General features: G+C 36.7%; 1 protein-coding gene and 1 non-coding gene across 19 annotated transcripts in view; both read left to right on the forward strand.

The window, feature by feature from the left end:
- ERC1 (ELKS/RAB6-interacting/CAST family member 1) overlaps positions 1 to 20,560 on the forward strand; it is a 539,401-nt gene that overhangs the window by 206,773 nt on the left and 312,068 nt on the right. The gene's annotated exons all lie outside the window — the stretch shown is intronic.
- On the forward strand, positions 9,106 to 9,210 carry LOC112669107 (U6 spliceosomal RNA). The gene has a single exon (XR_003142071.1). It is a non-coding gene; the product is annotated as a U6 spliceosomal RNA (small nuclear RNA).

The following is a 20,560-nucleotide window of genomic DNA, read 5'->3' on the forward strand; positions in this document are numbered from 1 at the left end:
AGTTTAGCTTCCTTTTTCTCTACTCTCCTCCAATTTTAAGCTGTAGTAAAAAAAAAAAAAATAAGCTGTAGTCATACTGAGTATGGTTTTCCCCCAACATAACTCATTTCCCTTTTCATCAGGGCTCTATTGGTACAGTTCTCTTTACCTATTACTATATCCTCTGCTTAGTAACCTGGAGTGATCCCTTAAGGAAGTTCTTGTATGACTTTTCAGAAAGTGTTTCCTGATTATCACTATCATGCCTACTTCCAGATAAGGTTAGGTCCCTTTCCTCTGTATACTCTTGTAGTACTCAGTATATATACTGTATTTGCCTGGATGCCTGGGAGGTTTTTGAGAACAGGGATTATTTTTATTCATGGATTTATATCCCTAGTTTTTGACAGCTGATGGTGTTGTTTAACCAAATACTTGTTGATTTGATGAGTAATGAAATGTAAAGAACTTTGCAGGCTATTAAAGCTTAGAGAAACATAGACAATCTTACATTCCACAGCCCATTTCCTCCCAAGCAATGCCTTAGACATATTTTTTTTTAATTAATTGGTAATGTGGGTTCTACCCTTTGGTGAGATTGACCTTTACCTGTGACCTGGTATTTGGTTTAGTTTTTTGGCAACCATATGACCTTGAGGTAAAATTTTTAAAAATATTGTTTATGGGCAGCCCGGTGGCTCAGTGGTTTAGCGCCGCCTTCAGCCCAGGGCCTGATCCTGGAGACCCCAGATCAAGTCCCACATCGGGCTCCCTGCATGGAGCCTGCTTCTCCCTCTGCCTGTTTCTCTGCCTCTCTCTCTCTGTGTGTCTCTCATGAATAAATAAAATCTTTTAAAAAATATTGTTTATTTATTTAAGAGAGAGAGAGCTCGCACGTACACATAGAGCCAGTGAGCAGATGAGTTGGGGGCGGGGAGAGGGAGAAGCAGGCTTCCCACTGAGCAGGGAGCCCGATGCAGGGCTCCATCCCAGGACCCTAAGATCATGACCTGAGCTAAAGGCACACGCTTAACAGACTGAGCCACCCAGGTGCCCTGAAGTAATTTCTTATAGATGTAGAATTATTCCCTGACTCTTTCTGCCTGAAGCCTTTGGCTCCTTTTTGGGCTGTCTACATAAAGTTAAAAAGTTAAAATGTTTTACATATATTTAGTTTCTAAGTTTACAGTACACTTTCACATCTACCATCTAATATAAATGAAGAGACAAATCTATGGTAGAATAAAGTATTATTTTTTACACTCATCATTTCAAACGGAGGGAACATATAGTTTTTAAAAGGCAGAACTGCATAGCAATGCTCCCAACCTTAGGGCTGAAGAGTTCAATTAAAAAGATGAAATGAGTCAATATGTGCTCTTTTGGAAAGAGGATAAAAAGAATGAAGGATGAATTTCTTCAGAACAAAGGAAGCCATGGAAGATAACAGCTCTATAAAGCAATGACTTTCCACCTTCTCATTGATTTTTGTATGTATCATGTAAGACATATTCAATCAATATTTGGTTTCAGAAACATTATGAAATAAGCAATTTTCACTTATAATTACTATAGCAGAGAGAGTGAGTATAAGGTAGTTGCGGTCAGACAGACTGGAGTTGAGTACCATTTCCATAATGTGTAAAATTGTGATTTGGGGCTAATTACTAAACTTTATTGAAGGTCTGGGCTTTTTGTCTATGAAGTTGAATTAATAAAACCTCATGAAAGTGTTTTGAATAGGTCACAAAAGAAAAGATTGATGATAAACATTTAGGTACTTGATATATGATGAGAAACTTATAAAGATTTTTTTTTTTTAAGATTTTCTTCATTTATTCATGAGAGACAAGAGACAGAGAGAGAGAGAGTAAGAGACAGGGACACAGGGAGAGGGAGAAGCGCAAGGAGCCCGACGTGGGACTGGATCGCGGGGCTCCAGGATCAGGCCCTGGGCTGAAGGCAGGCGCCAAACCACTGAGCCACTCAGGGATCCTCATAAAGATGTTTTTTATAGAATTTTATCTGACATAATGCTAGACTAACATTCAAACACAGAACATTCAGTCATATACACACCCTTCCTACCACCTGCAAAATAGGAAAAGCATATTCTGTGATTCTCTGCAGGTTAATGTATGGGGAATTTAGGTATTTAAATTTATGTATTAAAATATAATAAGTTAGATATCCATGTTTGTGGGCATGTGTGACAGTGAATGTCACTAGCTTCTTGCTCTTTGCCAAATCCTTTGCTGTGCATTTTTCATACATTATTTTCCCACATAACCACTCTGTATCATAAATTAAAAGCTAAACAAACAAACAAAATCAACCCTGAAGCTTAGAAAGCCTAATGATCACATAAGTAATGAATTGTAAACCAATATTTAATCCATAGTTCTCTCTTATCATTATATTCCCATCAGGGGCTCTCACATCCCTGGGGACCTTGAACATGTTTTGAGATTGATGAGTTTACCATGCTGATGTTTTGATTTTGTATTTTCATTTCATTGACAGTCTAAAACACAATTATGTACGTATTTTGGGTCATCTGGGTGAAATCCTGTAATTAGCATATTTATCCGTATTCATTTTGTGGTTATGATCTAATTGTTACCAAATATTACTGATATAATTGCAATGGACCAATAAGAAAAGAAAGTGGCTTTTATTTCAGGCAAAGTTTAAATGATGTTATAATGCACTGTAGGAAGAAAACTTGTCTTTAACCACTTTGACAAACAAAAGTTTGGGGACAATTTAATCTTCTTATTACTCAGAAGCACTTGGACCATAGTAGTAAGTTCCATACATATACTGTGAGCAGTGATTTGCCTGCATATTAAATCAATATTGGCAATTTGAATTTCACTGTATATTTTAGCTTTTCTTATATTTAATCTGTAACTCTAGAGTTAATATTTTTGTATTTTAAGTATTATAATTTATGAACAGAGAATCTAGAAAATATTTCCCTTTACGTATGCTATAATATACCTGTAGTCCAGGTGCAGACATGGGGATGAAGCAGTTCGGTTCAGGGGAGTGTTAGAAAGCTTTGCCAAATGCTGCCATTTGAACTTCTCTTTGAAGGATGACTACTTATATGCTAGGCAGAGAGAGACATGTGAAGAAGCACAAACAAAAACACCCCAAAACAAAAATCTTAGTGCAAAAGGGAGTAGAGGGCAGCCCGGGTGGTTCAGCGGTTTAGCGCCGCCTTCAGTCCAGGGCATGATCCCGGAGACCCAGGATCGAGTCCCGCGTTGGGCTCCCTGCGTGTAGCCTGCTTCTCCCTCTGCCTGTGTCTCTGCCTCTCTCTCTGCCTCTCTCTATGTCTCTCATGAATAAATAAATAAAATCTTTAAAAAAAAAAAAGGAGTAGAAATATAGACTAGAAATATAGATGATTGTTAAGGACCTTTGGTGCTAATTAAAGGGGTTTGAATTTTAGTATGAGGTCAGTATATTTCTAACAAAAGTAAAAAGCAAGAGAGGAGTGTACATTAAACTTCTATAATTCAATTGTGGAATACTGAGTTTTAATAAATTAAATCATATTTTGTTTGCAGTCAGAACTCTATTGGCCAAAGACCCCTTGGAGGTTGAATTTAAATGTCTTTGTGATGAAAATATAGTGAAAATCTTTAGATTCATAAGTTACAAATTTTTTTTTTTTGCCTCCTTTTCTTCCTCTAGGCCCATCCTGTATTAATGAAATCAGAAACTTTACATTTTATTCTTTCCTTCCATTTCAGTGGAATGCTATGGTGGTTAATATTGACTTGATCATTTTCATTGTGTTTTACCCAAAAGTTATGAAGAAAACCACTTCTGGGATTTGTTCATCCCTAGCTTTTGTTTTCACCAGAGGAAAAAAATGTTACCATTACCTACTTAATATATCTACTTTTTATTAATGCTATATTAAAATGCCTTGATTCTCACAGTAGCTTCCAGCTCTCCCTGTGCGTATTAGAGAAAAATGTTCAAGATTTTAAGTTGAACCGTATGAGTGGTGTGTTCTTTCTGCACACCCAACTTAATACACTATTGTGTGGTATGATTAAACTGTGGCATTGACAGAGCCTTGGGGCAATGAAAGTAAATGCCTTAATATCCACAAAGCACTTTTCAGATTGGAAAGTGGGGAAACAAGGTAACAAACTAAAAAAGCTATATGTGTTTCATTGTCCTGTTCATGCTAGAATGTTACTTTTCCTAGGTCATGGGGCCAGCCATCTCCTAGGTCTGACTTCTACCAAGAAGGCTTGGATCTCTGGTTTATTCTGTGAGGCCTGAAGCGTAGAAACAGAAAAATAGGAAAGGGAGAAGAAAATTAAATGAAGTAGGAGTGTTGGAGAAGAAGAATAAAATTGAAAAGGGAGGAAAAATAGAGGTGAGGCCTGAGTACCAAAATTTTGCTCAGAAGTCTAAGGTTATATGTCTTGTTTTAGACAATGATAGAAATTATGATGATGCATAAAATAAATGGGGATATTCCCCATACAGTGCTTGTGCTTTCCTGATATCTTTATCGGTAAATCAAGGAGAAATCCAGAGTGAACAACACAGACCAGCTTTCTTTAAAGAATGAAAACAAATGATGGTGTATTTATTCTGCCACAGATCCAAAAAGTCAAGTCATTATTTTAAGACAGGAATTTTCTTTGGTTCTCTGTTTCTCTGGCACATATTCAGATTTCTTGGCACAGTACAACTGTAGCATTGTGTCATACCCTTCGTGTGTTTTTTTTCTCAGACTTTTTAATTGATCTTGAATATACCAACAGTGCTGGATTCTTTATATAGTTTGGGTAACAAGCACCATCCATTGTAGTAAAACAGCTCTACAAGTTATACTAAGAAATGTGAGAATGGGTTCTCTGCTTTTCTTTTTCTCTGTTCTGGTGCTATTCCTAAGCAGTGTCTTTCTTGGATTTGGGGGATTGTGTGCCTCTTCTGGCCAGCCTAAAACTTCCCTCTTTCCTTTCCTGTGTATTTAAATATGTGGAGTTGATGATTATCTGTTGGAATTCTACACCTTGGCTAAGTGCTGCAGCAAAATAATAGTGCAGTTCTGACCACTACTTCCTGTCCTTTACTGCCTTTGCACAGAGATGCTGCATGGTAGTTGGAAAAAAAAGTCACACTACAGTCATGACAGGTTTCATTTCAGATTTATGGCCACATATTTCAAATGTGCTCCCAATTATATAGGCAGTTCTAATGCAGATATCTATTAAATTTGATTTTACAGGGGATCCCTGGGTGGCTCAGCAATTTCGCATCTGCCTTTGGCCCAGGACGCGATCCTGGAGTCCCGGGATCGAGTCCCGCGTCGGGTTCCCGGCATGGAGCCTGCTTCTCCCTCTGCCTGTGTCTCTGCCTCTCTCTCTCTCTCTCTATGTTTATCATAAATAAAAACGAATCTTTAAAATAAATAAATAAATAAATAAATAAATAAATAAATAAATAAATTTGATTTTACATTTTTCAGAGATGATTATATCCTACTTTGTCTTCCCTTGTCCCAATCCTCAAAATCCCTATCCCGTACCTCAGAGCTGCTGACTTCATTTCATATTACATTGAGAAAATGAGAATCAGATGCTACCTAATGCATCTTCCCAGCATTAGATCCCCCAGCTTCCATGCATCTGTACTGGTGTGTTTTGCGTGTTCTTTTACAGTAGTGTCACTGTTCTGAGTTTGGCTCTACTACTTTTCCTCTTAATCCCATTGTAGTTCCCCAGTTTAAGGATGATTCTTTCCTTTATTTTAAAAATTTGCTCTTTCCTAGCTTATCATAAACCTGCTTTAATATTTCCACCCTCCATCTTTGAAAGTACTTCCCTTAACATGATAGTCTTTTCTAGCTGACACATGCTTTTTCTCTTTTCCTGCTCAGTAAATATTGTTAAAAAAAAATTGTGTATAATTGCTATCTATATTTTCTTACCTTTCTTCAAATTCATCAAGTCAGGCTTCTCTTTTATCTATTTTTTTAATCTATTTTTATCACTTCCTTAAAACTGCTTTTGCCAGGGTTTTTCATGGTATATTTCCAGTGCCAGGTCTGAAAGTCACTTTCTGTCACCTTACTTTTCCTTTCAGCATCATTTTGTACTCTCCCTTCCTTGAAACACTGTTTTCTTTTGGCTTTTCTATTTATTTTCTCTGTCCTTCACTTGTCATTTCTTCTCTGTTGTCATTTTGACTCTCCCATATTCCCCTAGAACTCAAAGGGCTCCATTCTCAGCCCTGTTGTCCTTTTTACATATACATTTCTCAGAAAATGTCTTCAAGTCTCATGACTTTCAATATTAATCATATATTTATGGCTCTCATCTCTTGTGTATATGGGACATATGTGTCATGTATATAGATATGTGTACACATGCACACACACACACGTCCAGAATAATATATTGTGGAGATAATTTCTCTATGATGTCTTTAATTAGATATCAAACTTTGCCCAGAACAGATCTCTTCATTTTGCCCATCCTTTTCAAAACTTCATCCCCAGTGTTCTCCAGTTCAATAAATAATATTGTCATTCACCCATTGCTTAGGTGATAAATCACCAACTAAGTCCTAATTCTTCTCTCTTTCCACTCCCCATTAAATCTGTCAGTAAGTCCTATCACACATCACAAATATATCGGAAATTCAACCATTTCTCTTCATGCCCTCCTATGAAGCATTATCTCTTGCTCAAACTACCCAGATTAGCTTTCTGACTGGTACCTTTACTTCTACATTTTGGTTCTCTACTAGTCTCTTCCCTATAGCAGCTAGACTGACTCTTAAAACTTAGAGTAAATGCTGTCACTCCTTGCTTAAGACTTTTTAGTGTGCTCTCTCCGTATGCTCTGAATAAAACTCAGTCTCCTTACCATGGCTTATAAGGCTCTTGGTCATCTGACTTCTCGCCACCTCTATTTTCCCTTTGTTATATACCACCATATCAACTTTTAAAAAAATGAGCCAAGCTTTTACTATTCTCAAAGCAATTGTACTTATGTTGTCTCTACCTCTTTCCCCGGTTCTTTTATATGGCTCTCTCTTCACATCTCTGTGACTGCTCCTCAATGATGTCTACCCTGTCCATTGTAGCTAAATAAACTGTGCTATCACATTCAGTATTTCTATTACATTGCTCAGCTTTATTTTCCCCATAGTACATGCCACTGTGCTATGAGATGCTTCTTTATTAGTTTATGTTGTTTTGCCTCTTTCAAAAATAAGTTCTATTAGGGCAATGAGGTTATATTCTATTTTCTTCCTTAAAACTGTGCAGTGCTTGGTTGGCATTCAATAAATATTTGCTAAGTAAGTAAGTGAAGGATAACTCTTCTGAAAAATTTGACAGGTTTAGAATGCATGTTTTTTTGTTTGTTTGTTTTAAGATTTATTTATTTGAGAGAGAGAGAAAGAAAACACGCGTGAAGGGAGGGGCATTGGGAAAGGGGCAGACTCCCTGCTGAGCACAGAGCCCAATTTGCGGCTCCATCTCACTACCCATGAGATCATGACGTGAGCTGAAATCACCATTCAGATGCTCCACCAACTGAGCCACCTGCGTGTCCCAGAATGCATGCTGGTTTTAAATTATAGACAAATGTGTAGCTTTACCTTAGTTGATAGAAACTTGAATTTTTATCAGGTTATTTTTATTAGTTTTTATGAGATACTCTTTTGTACTTTATGATACCAGGGAATTATTTCCTAAAGCAAAAGGTGGAGTGCCTGGGTGGTTCAGTTGATTAAGTGTCCAACTCTTGATTTTGGCTCAAGTCATGATTTTACAGTCATGGAATCAAGCCCTGTATCAGGCTCACCACTCAGCTGGGAGGCTTGAGATTCTACTCCCTCTCCCTCTTCCCAGCCCCCCAAATAAATAAATAAATCTTTTAAAAAGATGCAAAAGACTTTTCAGTGACCTACAAAACTCTGCAACAAGGATTAGCAAACTATAGTTTCCTGTACCCTTTATATAGCCTGCAAGCTAAGACTGGCTTTCACATATTTAAAACAGTTAAAGACAACAAAAGAATAGGTGACCTGGATTATAAATGGTTTACAAAGTGTAAAACATTTACTATCTGGCCTTTTACAAAAAAAAAAAATTTTTTTTTGTTCACCCTTGTTGGAGGGTCTGGCCCTTCATTTCCTGTATGTCCTCATCTACCAGTTATGATGTGTCTCCATCTACTTTGATCATGTCTGCCAGGCACGCTCTTAAATTGGGATCTTTGCATCCACCTTTTGCCCTGTGTGGAACACTTTCTCCTTAATACATGCACAGTGTGGCTTATTTCCTCTTTTTCCTTTACATCTTTACTTAAATGTTACATTCACAGTATGGCTTTTCCTGAGCACTTCATTTAAAACTGCAATTTCAGGGGAACCTGTGTGGCTCAGTCAGTTGAGCATCTGCCTTCAGCCCAGGTCATGTTCCCAGGGTTTTGGGATCAAGTCCCACACTGGGCTCTCTGCTCAGTGGCAAGTCTGCTTCTCCTGCTCCCTCTCCCTCTGAGATCTCCCTTGCTCTTGGTCTCTCTCAAATAAATAAAATCTTCAAAAAAAAAAAAAAAAGTTGCAATTTCACCCCCATTCGCAAACCCCTTTTCCTCTTTTATTATTTTTCCATTGGATTTACAACATTGACATATAGTGTGTTTTACTTATATTCTCTCTCTTTTCATAGACTATAAATGAATGCTGAGGTTTTTGTCTTTTTCTTCACTGCCATATTCCCAAGATAATACCTAGTACATAGAAGCTTCATGAAATATTCATGGATTAATGGTAATGGATTAGAGTTATTCTGAGAACCAAAATTATAAAAAGAGCTTTCGGTCAAAACACTTCAATTCAGTTAACTTTGAGTAACTTGCTATGAGAGGCCTTGCCCCTCCGATCTGTGGAGAATATAATATAATATAATATAATATAATATAATATAATATAATATAATATAATATATAATATAACATGGAGACCAGTGTGATAGTGAGAACAAACATGGAAATGAGTGAAATTAAATGTAAGGTGAGACTAATTATCCCACCCTATGCTCTTCCCTTGCTGATTAAAAACCCTTGAATTGATGCTCACTTCGGCAGTGCCTATACTAAACTTGGAACAATACGGAGAAGATTAGCATAGCCCCTGCAAAAGGATGACAGGTGAATTTATGAAGTGTCCCACATTAAAAAAACAAACAAACAAAAACTGTTGATCATTTAAAGCATGTTTATGTAAAGCTCCACTTTGTTAATGATTTTATATTCTCTGTTGAAATCTTTTTCATTATGGCTTGTTATCTTAAGATTGTTATAGATACAGTGCCGTAAAAATAGAAATCCCTCCTTAAAGCAGCTCTTAAATAATCCAAAAACATTGTAATTAGATGTATAACATGTAAAACTATTAATTTAGTTTCTTGTGTACTTTTGGGGATGATATCATATGAAATTTGTAGATCTATTTATTTATTTATTCATTCATTCATTCATGAGAGACATACAGAGAGAGAGAGACAGAGACACAGGCAGAAAGAGAAGCAGGTTCCATGCAGAGAGCCCGACGTGGGACTCAACTTGATCCTGGGTCTCCAGGATCATGCTCTGGACCAAAGGCGGTGCTAAACTGCTGAGCCACCCAGGCTGCCCTAGTTAGTTATTTTAGAGAGAGAACACATGTACATGTTGTGAGCAGAGGAAGGGCCAAGGGAGAGGGAGAGAAAATCTCAAGCTGACTCTGTGTAGAGCTCAGAGCCTGATGGGGTTTGGATCTTATGACCCTGAGATCATGACCTGAGCTGAAATCAAGAGTCCACTGCTTAACCAACTGAGCCACCCAAGTGCCCCATGTCTCATTTTTTAAAAACATAACTTTAAAATGTTTTTAAAAAATATTTTGTTTTGGGCAGCCCCAGTGGCGCAGCAGTTTGGTGCCGCCTACAGCCCAGGGTATGATCTGGAGACCTGGGATTGAATCCCACGTCAGGCTCTCTGCATGGAACCTGCTTCTCCCTCTGCCTGTGTCTCTGCCTCTGTCTCTCTCTCTCTCTCTCTCTCTGTGTCTCTATGAATAAATAAATAAAATCTTTAAAAAATATATTTTGTCTGTTGGGGCACCTGGGTACCTCATTTCATGGTCTTGCAGTTGTGAGATTGAGCTCCAAGTAAGGCTTTACGCTCAGCTTGGAGTCTGCTTGGGCTTCTTTCTCCCACCTCTTCCCTCCCTCTCTGCTCCCCGCACCCCCCCCACTCTCTCTCTCTGTGTAAAATAAATAAAATCCGTAAAAAATATTTTATTTTAGAAATTTAGAAACTACAGAAAACCATTAGGGAAAAAAAAGTATAACATCCTAAGTTTATTCCTTTTTATTATTTTAATTTTTGGTTATGCATGTGTACACACATGTTTAGAATTATGCTTTGAATTCAGCTTGGTATTCTGTATTTGTACTTAGCATTTTATCATGTCTCTTTGGAGTTAATGTAGATAATCATTAAAATGGTATGACTAATATTTTGAAAATCAAAATAAACATTTTTGGTTTTTAAACAGACTAAAAGTTAGAATGGAATGGTGGTTGGAATAGGATAGGGACAATAGGATTTGTTTTATTCTTTTTTCTGAACTACAATTAAAAACACCCTGACCTACTATGACTTGAAGGTAAAGTCAGGAGTAATAAAAAATCACTCACTCTCAGATAATTATGATAAAAAGTGCTGAAGAATGAAATGGATTTTGATTGGATCAAAAGTTAAACCTGTAAAGTTGGCCCTCAAACCCAAAAACACATAGGCGATTTTAATTAGGTTTCCTACTCTATTTGTCATTATGTTCCAAGTTAACCAGGTTACTGCTACAGGCATTAGTGGTTGCTAGCACTGTCCAGAATTCAACAGATACAGAGTGAAAATAATTATACATCATCTGAAATTATTTTCTCTCTAAAATAGCAGAATATTTGTACCTAGTAAACCACTATTATTAGGAATTTAATTTTGAGAAAGAGCAATTTGATCATGAAAAAATCTTGCTCCATTTTTTGGTCTTTTCTAATGCAAAGAGCCCAATCTGTTTTTTCCATTAGTCGATATGAATGGTATCAGATTAATAAAAATAGAAATATTAGCACAGAAAATTATGTAGTGAGGAGAATCAAATATAAACATGCCTTACATTTTTACTTCTTCTGCTGGTAACTATTTTTATTATAACCTCTGTCATTGAATCTTTCTGTGAATATTCAAGATGGCAGAAAGTACAGATCTGAAATGCCTTGGCATAGCTTATTACTGTGCACTTACATTAGAATGACTTTTTGTCTTACCATCTATGTCATTAATTTACTATTGGATTTTGAATTATTTTTTATAATTAAAATTCTATGCTGAGGAAGCATTTAGAAATTATTTTTTATTTTATTTTATTTTAAGATTTTATTTATTTATTCATAGAGAGAGAGGCAGAGACACAGGGAGAGGGAGAAGCAGGCTCCATGCAGGGAGCCCGATGTGGGACTTGATCCCAGGTCTCCAGGATCACACCCCAGGCTGCAGGCGGCGCCAAACCGCTGCACTACCAGGGATGCCCTAGAAATTATTTTTTAAAAATTCTGTTGCCTGTAAGTGGAATCATATTCAACTCAATCTAAAAGAGAATTTGTGTTTTCAAAATCTTATAAAGAGGATTCCAGTTTTGTTTTTGATGGTATCATTAACTGTATTCTCTGAAAAACCTTCATTACAGAAAACATTAAAAATGCCAGAATTTTTTCATTAATTTTTTAAATGTATAGTTGAGCTAGAGGAAAGTAAAGAAATTTATAGAGGTAAATGTACAAAATCTCAAAGATAGGGTTTGTTCTTTGACAAAATTGGTTTAACATTGGAAAATCTCATTGACATGTTCAGTAAAATAAGCATTCACTCATTCACAACTAAAATGACAACTTTTGGCAGACAAAGAAAGATAAAAACTTTCCACAGAAAAAATTAAGAAATATTCTAGTCAATTATGAATTGTAAAAAAGCATTTCCTTGAATCAGGAGAAGGACAGAGATGGTTTTCATGGTTCTGGAAATTCTAGGAAGTTCAATAGAAAAGATAAAAAGAATGTAAAGATTGTAAAATGATTATAATATGAATATTGTGTGTGTGTGTGTGTATATATATATACACACACACACACACACATAAAATATATCCCTGAAATACCCAAAAGAATCTGCAGAAAAATTATTAGCAGAAGTATTTACCAAGTTGGTTTACATACAAGCCTACATATAGAAATCAACTGCATGTCTACATGCTAGCAAGAAAACATTAGAATAAAGTTAATGTAATAAAATACATCACTGGAATAATTTATTCAGGAAAAGTTCATAAATGTTTAGGGCCATTAGGTGAAAAGTTGATGAAAGATGAGTTTTACACACAGAAGAGAAGGCTGTCATTACCTTAATCCACTGATGAATCCTAGCTTCATTGAGGTGGGAAAACCAGACATTATATGCTTTCCAATGTGAGGCAATATGAAGTATACAACACGATTGTTTAATATGACTTAGAAAGTTGAAACTGATTCTGGTCAAATCTTTAAAGCTAACTCTTAATGTCTAAGAGTGAAAAAAGAAAAAGCAGGAAATGAGTTAAATGAGTCCATGAAGAAACAGACAACCCAAAATGTAAGTCATTTTACAGAACAACCGAATCAGTTTAAGAAGTTAGTATTAAACAAAAGGAGGTGGAGGAAAAAGTAAGGGACTTTTCTTTAGATTAATAAAGGCTTCAAGGATTTAACAAAGAATGCTGTAGACCTTTTATGGATTTTGATTCAAACAAACCAACTGTGAAAAGATTTCTTTTGAGATAACTAGGGAACATTGAATATGTACTGGATACTAGATAACAATGAATTGTTAATTTTGTCAATACCTACATTGTTGAAAACTACTTTTGAGAGATTATTTTGTATAAGGAACTGTGTGTAACGACATGGTGTCTGGAATTTAAAATGACTACAAAACATTTAAGGTGCCTAGGAATAAAATAAATGGAAGTCTTCTATTTGAAGAAATTATAACATTTTTTGAAAACCTTTTAAAGATAACTAACTAGAGAGACATACTTTGTCAATGAATAGAAAGATTCAAGAGCAGGAAGGTGTCTGTTCTTCCTAAATAGATTCAGTGAAGTTTCAATAAAAATCCCAAAAGGCTGCTGCTGAGTTTAGATTGCTGTTGTTGATTGGTTGGTTGATTGGTTGATTGGCTGGTTTTGTGGAACTTGACAGTCTGGTTCTGAAATTTATATGAGAAGTTGAAAAGGTCAGGAAGCACCAACATAGTCCTGATAAGAACAAGGTAAGCAGGCTTGCCTGAAATAACTATTGAGATGTCTTATAAAGGTATACTAATTAAGGAGGTATAGATTTGACACAGAAATACACAAAGATACCAGAGAGCCACAAGATAGGCACACATGTTTCAGAAACTTTATATATGACAGTTGTGACAATGCATGTTAGTATTGCTGGGACAATGAATTATCTATATATATGTAAAAAGTGAAATTTTATTCTTACCTTATATCATACCCCAAAAATGAAATTATATCTTTAGCTTATACCATATATACTATCAGTGTCAGATGGATTAATGACTTCAGTATGAAAGACAAAGTTACAAAATTTTAAAGAGAATATCTTTATGAGCTTGGAATAGGGAAGATATTGTGAAAAAGTCATAGAATTGCAAACCACAATGAAGATTGGTACATTTGATACCATTAAAATTTTTATTTTTTTGATTTATTTTTAATTAATTTTTATAAGATTTCATTTATTTATTCATGAGAGACAGAGAGAGAGAGAGGCAGAGGGAGAAGCAGGCTTCATGCAGGGAGCCCTATGTGGGACTCAATCCTGGGACTCTGGGATCACGCCCTGAGCTGAAGGCAGATGCACCTAACCACTGAGCCACCCAGGCGTCCCCCATTAAAAACTTAAAATTTTATATTTGAAAACATACCATGCAGCTATAAAATAAATAATTTGTAGATTGGAAGAAAATATTTGTATAACATATAATAGATAAGAGATTATTATACAGAATATATAAAGAATACTTGTAAGTCATTAAGAAAAAGATACCTAATTTTAAAATTAGCAAAATACATAAATAGCTGCTTTGCAAGTGTGGAAACAAGAATGGCCAAATACCATATAAAAAATGTTCAGAACTACTGGGGGAGATGACAGAATAGGAGTAACCTAAGTGTACCTCATCCCGTGGATACAACTAGATAACAGCCACATAACTCAAAACAACCCAGAAAAGGACCCAAAGACTCGCAGAACAGACTCTCCTTAGCTAAATGTAGAGAAGAGGCAACATTGAAGAGAGTAGGAGGGATGGAAAAGTAGTAAGGAGCTCAGTGGACCCAGGATTTTCTGTGGAGGGGAGAGATGCCTTGGACATGCAGAGGTTAAAGAAATAGACACTCACACTATGGAGCCTGGGTGGGGAAGAGGAATTCCGGTGACATTTGTCTTTGAAAAACCAGAGGTGCTGAATTTCTTGAATTCTTAATATATCAATGGGGCCTAAAACCTGGAAATTTGAAAATCAGGCTCACAGGAGAGCCAGGAGAGTAAAAGGAAACTCAGCTCCCACTTTTAAAGAGAAAGCACAACAAATAGCTCCCTAGAGATTCAGGGTAGAAGAAGCAGTTTGAAAAACACCTGGGGTGTATTGGAGAGAGGTTTGTTTACTAGTCTCAGAGTGTGTGCTGGAAGGGGAGTGAGCCATCCTGGTGAGATTTCTCCAGGAATAAAGAAGCTCTTGGGCACCATTTCCCTTCTGGGCCCACAAGTGTAAACACATGACTTCCTGTGGGAACAAGCACTGTACCCATACTTGCTACCTAACTTACTGACAGTGGACATGCCCCCTCCAGCCAGGCCTGGACACCAGCTACTCTCCCTCAGCAGATCCATGCAAACCTTGCTGACACTGTGCATCTCATCCCTGCAGCATTTCTGTGGATCTATTCCTTCTAATCTAGCTTAGTCCCAGTCTGCTACAGGTCCCCTCCCACCAGCATGGATGTTGCTGGCACCTCATGCCCTGCCCCAATATCTCTGGCAAATGCCTGGTCTGACTCCGTTAAAGCCCAAGCGATCCCTGGACTAGTGCACTAACAACAGAGGGACAAAATCCTACCCATAAAAGACAAAGATAGCCATTGCAGATGACTGAACTGAAGGCAAAAGTGGCTTAACCACAGTAGCAGGGCACAAGAAGCATGCAAGGATACATTCCTGAAGCACCTGGTTCTGGTGAACAGGGGACATTGTGTCCAGGACACCACAGGACCTCTTCATAAGGCCATTATTTCAATAACAGGAGATGTAGCTGACTTCCTAACATATAGAAACAATCACAGAGAGTTAGACAAAATGAGGACACTAAGGAATATATCCCAAATGATAGAACAGGACCAAATCACAGTAAGAGACCTAAACAAAATGGAGATAAGTAATATGACTGATAGAGATTTAAATAGTGGTTAAAAAGATACTCACTGGACTTGAGAAAAGAGTGGGACCCTTAACAGATAGAAAACATTAGAAAAAATCAGAGATAAACTCAATGACAGAAATTAAAATACACTATATGGGGCGCCTGGGTGGCTCAGTTGGTTGAGCATCCAACTGAAGATTTTGGCTCGGGTCATTATTCATGGGTTGTGGGATCGAGCCCTGTGTTGGGCTCAGTACTCACTGAGGAGTCTGCTTGGGTTTCTCTCCCTCTGCCCTTTCTGCCCTGTCTCTCTATGGAATAAACAAATAAATTTATTTTTAAAAAATATAGTATGGAACAAATAGACTAGAGGACATGGAAGAATGGATCAGCAACCTGCAGGACAGAGTAATGGAAAGCAATCAAGCTGAACAGGAGAGAGAAAAAAAAATATAATACATGAAAATAGACTTAGGGAACTCATTAACACCATCAAGTGTAAAACATTTATATTATAGGGATCCTAGAAAAAGGAGAGAGAAAATGAGGTAGAAAATTTATTTGAAGAAGTAATAGCTGATGAAAACTTCCCGGGCAGCCCTGGTCTGGTGGCTCAGCAGTTCAGCGCCATCTTCGGCCCAGGGCCTGATCCTGGAGACCTGGGATCGAGTCCCATGTCGGGCTTCCTGCGTGGAGCGTACTTCTCCCTCTGCCTGTGTCTCTGCCTCTCTCTCTCTCTCATGAATAAATAAATAAAATCTTAAAAAAAAAAAGATAACTTCCCAAATATCAGGAAAGAAACAAAAATCCAGATCCAGCAAGCACAGAGAGCCCATAACAAAATCAACCCAAGGAGGGGCACAGAAAGACACATAGTAATTAAAATGGCAGAAAGTAGTGATAGAGAATTTTAAAAGCAGCAAGAGAAAGGAGAACAGTTAAATAAAAGGGAAACCCCATAAGACTATCAGCTAACTTTTAGTAGAAACTTTGTGGACCAGAAGGGTGTGGCATGATATATTCAAAGTGCTGAAGGAAAAAATCCTGTGAATAAGCATACTCTGTCCAGCAGGGCTATCATTCAAAATAGGAGAGAGAAAGAGTTTTTCCCAAACAAAAGTTAGGGAATTCATGACCACTAACCCAGTTCTACAAGAAATGTTAAAGGAGGTTCTCTGGAATGGAAAAGAAAGACCATAAGCAGGAGTAAGGAAAGTATGAAGCACAGAAGCAATGAAATTAAGTAAATCTGTAAAAATCATCCACAGGATTCAATGAGATGTAAGGTATGACACCATATACCTAAAATGTGGTGGGCGTCGGGGGAGGAGTAAAGAATGAGCTCAAACTTAAGCTATCATCAACTTACTATAGACTGCTACATGCATAAGATGTTCTATATAAACCTAATGGTAATCACAAATCAAAAACTGGTAATATGCTAAATATAAAGAGAAAGAAATCCAAGTAAATCACTAAAGAAAGTCAACAAACTGAGACAGTGGAGAAGAAAAGAGAAGAACTACAAAAACAGCCATAAAAGAGGCAACAAAATAGCAATAAATACATACCTATCAAAAATAACTTTCAATATAAATGGGCTAAATGCTTCAATCAAAAGACGTATATGGTGACCGATAAAAAAGACCCATCTCTCTGCTACCTACAAGAGACTCATTTCAGACCTAAAGATTGAGAGTGATGGGTTGTAAAATCATCTATTATGCAAATTAAAGTGAAAAGAAACCTGGAGTAGAAATACTTATATTGAACAAAATAGACTTTAGAACTAAGGCTGTAACGAGACAAGGACACTATATCAAGGGAACAATTCAACAAGAAAGTATAGCAATTATAGATACGTATGTACCAAACAGGGCAGCACCCAGATACATAAAACAGCTAATAACGAACATAAAGGAAGTAATTGGTTGTAATATAATAATAGTAGGGACTTTAATACCTCACATCAATGGACAGATCATCTAAACAGAAGATAACAAGGAAACAGTGCCTGTGAAAGACACATTGGACCAGGTGGATCTGACAGATACATTCAGAACATTCCATTTTAAAATAGTAGAATACACCTTTTTTTCTACGTGCATATTGGTACATTCTCCAGAATAGATCACATATTAGGCTACAAGGCAAGTCTCAACAAATTCAAAAAGGTCAAAGTCCTGCAATGTCATTTCCAACCACAACACTATGAAACTAGAAATCAGCCATAAGAAAAAATCTAGAAAGACCACAAATAAGCGGAGACTAAATAACATGCTACTAAACAATGAAACCAAAGAGGAAATAAAAAAATATATGGAGACAAATGAAAATGAAAAGACAGTGGTCCAAAACCTTTAGGCTGTAGCAAAAGCAGTTCTAGAAGGAAGATTCCAGCAATACATGCCAACCTCAAGAAGCAAGGGAAACCTCAAATAAACCTCCTAAAGGAGCTAGGGAGAGAAGAACAAACGAAAGCCATAGAAGGAAGGAAATAATAAAGAGTAGAGCAGAAATAAATAGAAACTAAAAGAAAAGAAAAGAAAAAAGAAAAGAAAAGAAAAGAGAAAAGGAACCAATAGAAGAAGTCAATGAAACCAGGAGCTGTTTTTTTTTTTTTTAAAGATCAACAATATTAATAAACCTATAGCCAAACTCCCCAGTAAAAAAGAGAGGACTCAGATAAACAAAACAAGAAGTTTAGGAAAATGAATTCTACCAAATTTTTAAAGAAGAGACCGGGACGCCTAGGTGGCTCAGTGGTTGAGCACCTGCCTTCAGAATCCCAGGATCCAGTCCCATATCAGGCTCCCTGCAAAGCGCCTGCTTCTCCCTTTGCCTATGTCTCTGCCTCTCTCTCTGTGTCTCTCATGAATAAATAAAATCTTTTAAAAATAAATAAATAAATAAAAAGAATCAATAGTTATTATTCTCCAACTATTCAAAAAAATAGAAAGAAAGGGGATCCCTGGGTGGCGCAGCGGTTTAGCGCCTGCCTTTGGCCCAGGGTGCGATCCTGGAGACCCGGGATCGAATCCCACGTTGGGCTCCTGGTGCATGGAGCCTGCTTCTCCCTCTGCCTGTGTCTCTGCCTCTCTGTCTCTCTGTCTCTCTCTGTGTGTGTGACTAGCATAAAAAAAAAAAAAAAAAGAAAGAAAGGAAGCTTCCAAATTCATTCTGTGAGGCCAGCACTACCCTGATACCAAAACCAGTTAAAGACTCCACTTAAAAAGAGAACTGCAGGCCAATATCTCTGATGACTGTATATGCAGAAATCCTCAGCAAAATGCTATCAAACCAAATTCAACAATACATTTTAAAAAAATCATTCAACATCACCAAGCAAGATTTATACCTGGGATGCAAGAGTAGTTCAGTAGTCATAAATTATACCATATGTCACATCCATAAGAGAAAGGATAAAAAAAAAACCTACATGATCATTTCAAAAGATACAGAAGAAGCTTTTGACAAAGTATAACATCCATTCATGATAAAAGCCCTCAACAGGGTAGGGGGACCATTCTTAAACATAATAAAGGCCGTATATGAAACAACAAACATCGTCCTCAAAGGGGAAAAAGTGAGAGTTTTCCCCCCTATGATCAGGAACAAGATAAGGATATCTACTCTCACCACCTTCATTCAGCATGGTACTGGAAGTTCTAGCCATAGCCATCAGACAAAAAGAAATATAAAGCATTCAGATTGGCAAGGAAGAAAAGCTTTCATTATTTGAAAATGGCATGATACTGTATACAAAAAACCCTAAAGATTCCACCAAAAGCCTACTAGAATTGATAAATGAATTCAGTAAGGTTGCAGTATACAAAACCAATATATAGAAATCTGTTACTTTTCTATACACTGATATTGAAGCAACAGAAAGAGAAATTAAGAAAATAATTCCATATACAATTGCTCCTAAAGTATAATACCTAGAAATAAATTTAACCAAAGAAGTAAAAAACCTGTACTCTGAAAACTATAAAATATTGATGAAGAAAATGGGAAGACAACAGTAAGAAATGGGAAGATATTCCATGCTCACAGGTTGGAAGAGCAAACACTGTGAAAGTGTCCATACAACTGAAGTAATGTATAGATTTAATGCAGTCCCTATGAAAATATTCATAGCATTTTTCACAGAATTAGAACAAATCATTCTAAAATATCTATGGAACACACAAGATCCTGAATAGCCAGCCAAAGCAATCTTGAAAAAGAACAAAACTAGAGATAACACAGATAATCCCAGATTTCAAGATGCGGTTACAAAGCTGTAGTAATCAAAACAGTATGATGCTGGCATAAGAATAGACACATAGATCAATGGAACAGAATAAAAACCCAGAAATAAACCCACAATTACATGGTCAGTTAATCTTCGACAAAGGAGGCAAGAATACACAAGAATTCATGAGGAAAAAGTCTGTTTAACAAATGGTGTTGGGAAAATGATATAGCTATGTGCAAATGAATGAAACTGGACCACTTTCTTACACCAGACACAAAAATAAATTCAAAATTGACCTAAAACCTAAATGTGATACTTGAAACCTTAAAAATCCTGAAAGAGAGCACAGGCAGTAATTTCTCTAACATCAGCTGTAATAACATTTTTCTAGCTATGTTTCCTGAGGCAAGGGAAACAAAAGCAAAAATAAACTACTGGGACCAGAGTAAAATAAAAAGCTTCTGCACAGCATAAGAAGCAGTCAACAAAACAAGAGAACCAGTGAACGGGAGAGGATATTTGCAAATAACATATCTGCTAAAGGGTTAGTACCCAAAATATATAAAGAACTTACACAACTCAACATGAAAAAAAAAAATCAAATAGTCCAATTTAAAAAAAGGCAGAAGATGTGAACAGACATTTCTCCAAGGAAGATATACAGTATGCTGACAGACACACAAAAATTGGTCAATACCACTCATCATCAGGGAAACAAATGAAAACCAAAATGAAGTATCACCTCACAACTGTCAGAATGGATATGATCAAAACCAGA

The sequence above is a fragment of the Canis lupus genome, chromosome 27 (genome assembly GCF_003254725.2).
Source record: "Canis lupus dingo isolate Sandy chromosome 27, ASM325472v2, whole genome shotgun sequence".
Classification (NCBI taxonomy): domain Eukaryota; kingdom Metazoa; phylum Chordata; class Mammalia; order Carnivora; family Canidae; genus Canis; species Canis lupus.